We start from the raw sequence: 4,043 nt of genomic DNA on the forward strand, positions 1-4,043 counted from the left end.
AGAAATCTCTGAACAGTTGAGCTGTTCCTGTCCAGAGTAACAATGTACAGTTGACAATTTCCTCTGTCTTCTCCTCTCCGCCTCATGAACAATGTTAGTCTAATGGCTTAATTTTCTCTACTTTTTCAGGATTAATATCTGGAGACAAAATCTCTCCTGTAGAAGATGAAGTCAGTAAAAGAGAAGGAGAATCGGTCTCACTCAAATGTGAATTTGAGACAATGTCTAGTAATCCTGTACTCCACTGGTACAGACATCATTCAGACCTCCAGGCACCTCAGTTTATTCTTTGGAAAGGAGCAAAAGGCGCTAGTAGTATTAAATATATCCCAGATGAGCAGAAATATGAATCCAAAACATCAGAGGAATCAACTGAACTGACCATAAAGACCCTAACCCTGGCAGACACAGGTCTCTACTACTGTGCTTTAGAAACACAGTGATACAAAGTGTAGAAGAGGCTGTACAAAAACCTGAACACAGATATGGGACTACTCTTCAAATAGGAGGGAAGTGGTATTCAAACCACAGCTTGATATCAGATGGTTTCTGATTGTTCCAGTTTTATCAGAGTCCCTGTGGTTCCAGCTGCAAGTGAAACACTGTGCGAGGACTCACATGAGCAGCAAATCCACATCAATGACAAACCGACTGTATGATGGTTCAAACACAAGACACCATGACAACAGACACTGACTTACACACTAAATCCTCTTCATACCCTGTGGACTAGTAGGCCACAATGAGCTCCATCCTTTCTTCAACATGTCCATCTGTATCCCAAATAGGTCACTCAACCACTCATAAAACTCCTTAATCAATTTTCAGACATTAAAATCCCCAAAAAAACATACCTGATGTTTTTTTCGAAAGAGAAGAATTTCATAAAAACAACTCCACCGTATTTGCATTTGACCTCTCACGGCTGCAGAAGACCACAAGATACTCAACTGTCACTTCATCACAAAGACACATCCTCAAAACATGTTACATGTTGTAAAATTCTCATTAAAAGTATAGCCAAGCGCTTGAGAAGGCCCTCGTTTTCATTGTGTTACCCAAGCAGGCAGACTGATGAAATGATGTATGTATGACACGCCAACTCGTATGCCATTATTGCGGTTTCATCAGGAAACGTTCTTGCTTTTTACAGTGTTTATCAACGCAGTTTGGCCTCCATTGACTTACATTACTTTGCGATTGCTTGTCACTTTGTAATGGTCACCCATACTGTCTTCCTGTGCAGCTTTTTTTATGTGATGGGGAACATGCATTGTGTGTATTTGTTTTTTCTTTCACCTGTAGAAAATAATGAGATGTGTTATCAAAGGCCTTAGTTGGGACCACGGATTGTTTACGGACTGATTTTTGTATACATTTTTTCGTTATGAGTGGTTTGTTGTAGGCAGGGGTATAAAGGACACTGGGTTGTGATGTAATGGGGGATCAGCTGATTAACCAGGAGAGGAGAGACTTTAGAGTTCAACAGAGGAGGCGGTCGGGATTGGAGTGGGCTCTGGTTTCTGCAGGCCTGCCAGATGGGTTCAACTGTGGGATAAATTGTTCATTTTTTTCGGTGGATTATCAGTTGGGAATTTTCTCTGGACTACTACATCAACCCTTCAACTAAATCGGACTGTGGCGAGGTTGTGTAAGTTACCCGTTATTGACTGCGGCGTCTCGACAAGCTTCACCTGGCATTTTAGTTTGTGTTTTTCTTTTTTAAATGACGAGGACTATTCTTTATCCGGATTATTTAAGTTACCTAAACAAACTTTTGAACTGCGGGACATTGGGTCTTTTGTGGGGGGGGGGTTCAATGTGCGGGAGTGTTTATGGTCGGGTTGAATATGTTTTTATGAAGGAGTACGTTGTTTTGTTTCAATACGCTCTGTTCAACTCATATCTATGTTTTCCTTCGCCTATGGACAGGTCTATTAATCTCACTTAACGGTACTTAGAGGGGTTGTGGTGGATGACTCAGTTGTGGTTTAATTAAGTAGCGAGGGTGGTTTGTATGCACCTTGGCAGATATCCGATCCGCCCGTTACCTTTTCTATTTTTTGCGTGATGTGCTCTTCCCTTGCTGTTTGGTGTAAGGTGAATTGTTAAAATTTTACGCGGATGGGTAAAACAAGACTTTTTCCCAGGAGACCGGTAATCGTTTCCAGCGTGTGACGTTTCCTAAACCCAACTGTACCCTTGCGATAAAACGCCACGTGGGTTTAGAAAGCGGCGTAGAGAGACCAGAGAAGGGGTTTGATTGGATGGAAAAGGACATATTGGACCCAACAGTTTGGGTAAACCTGATTTTTAACCAAAAGGACCACAACAGTAACTTTATATAAGTTTAAAATGATCTCTGAGGGACACAGGAACAGATTGGGCCACCAACAGAGATCTGGGCCTACTTGTAAATTCCTGAGTCTGTCCCCCAAACTCCTCCAGGATACCCCAAGAAATAAGCATCACGAAATGGCTTGATGACCAGGAGGGAATGGTCAAAGTGGCCAAAAGCTAAAAAAAACTAAAGACTTGTTGTTCTCACATTTGGAAAGCTCTCTGCGTCATGCATCAGCTGAGCTCATTCAAACTAATTACTAAGGCCTTGTTGGACTAAGTGCCTCCTTTACCATAGTCACCACATAAAACCATTAGTGATCAAATTACATATACACAATATGCACACAGGCAATGACAAATTTTGGGAATAAATTGTCCAAACCCGTAACTTACAAACTAACATTATGTGCTACATTATCCCACTATGACAGTATTTTTCACATTAGACCAATATCACAAACAACATCACAAGAAAATATATTACACAAAAAGGCTTCATATCAAATTCTACATTTAAGCCATTTGGAGACATTGTGTTGAGGTAATGAATCCAAAAGGTTTCTCCCTGAAGGAGTCTTCCACCATGATCACCCCCTCTTGGAGGGTTCCTAACACACTCCACCCCAACATATCTCAATGTGCTAACATTGTGACCAGCTGGCTTAAAGTTGGTAGCTACAGGACTGTGTTGGTCCCCCGTATTAATGCTGTTCCTACGTCCACAGATCCTGGTGCATGTGGTTTCCCCCCCATATGCCAGTCCACAAGGACACATAATCATGCTACAGGAGATAACTCCACTACTGTGTGTCATGTTGCCAGTGTACAGGTGGTTGAACGTTTTGCATGTTTACGTGAACACTGTACACAGCTGCCACACCTATGATTTCCATCTGGGCACAGGCGGTAGGAGTGGAGCACGATAAAGGCGCATATCGCTCCTAACTAAACAGCCTCTTACCTTAGCTGTGCGCTTAAAAGCCATCCTCGTCTTATCTAGAAACACTTTTTTTAGATTGGGATCTGATTCAATAATGTGCCAGTGTTTTTGGATGGACTGATTAACCTCAAAACCCAGTGGGGAGTATTTTACACAACACATGGGGGCATTAGTGTTCTCACCAGTGATCTGTTTTGTAGCCCGAAGGCATTCACCTTACGAGATGTTGTCAAAACGTTCCATTGCAGTATTTACCCCCTCCTGTTTGTGCCCTCTGCTGAGGAATCTATTAGATAAATCCTTAGCCTGTGGAGACGTGTGGGAGTATCAGCAGAGTGAGGGCGTCTCAATCCTTTGAGGAGTATCCAGTCCCTTTTTTCCCTAAACCTCACCGGTGGGGATTCGCACCCAACCACTACTGATCTATGTTAATATTACATGACATCATAATTCACAGATTCAGTTTATTTTCAAACTTTCCAGAAAGATATATTAAAAGGCATGCACAGGTTCACTACAATTACCACCTTTCAAATGTTCAAGAACAAAGTGAATCTGCACCTGCTGTTAAACAGGAACCATATAAGAATGAAGACTACAAAGACCCCTTCACACAGGAAATGTTACTTTAGGAAAGGAGAGAGGAACAACATGTGTTTAGTGTAAATTTGTCAGCAGAGGTAATAACCCAGGGCTGTGAATGAGCCCTGTCACTGTGATCAGGTTCCTCCTTCAAATCCACCAACTTAGGGTTGATGAA

Source organism: Etheostoma cragini, chromosome 12 (genome assembly GCF_013103735.1).
Source record: "Etheostoma cragini isolate CJK2018 chromosome 12, CSU_Ecrag_1.0, whole genome shotgun sequence".
In the NCBI taxonomy this organism is placed as follows: Eukaryota; Metazoa; Chordata; class Actinopteri; order Perciformes; family Percidae; genus Etheostoma; species Etheostoma cragini.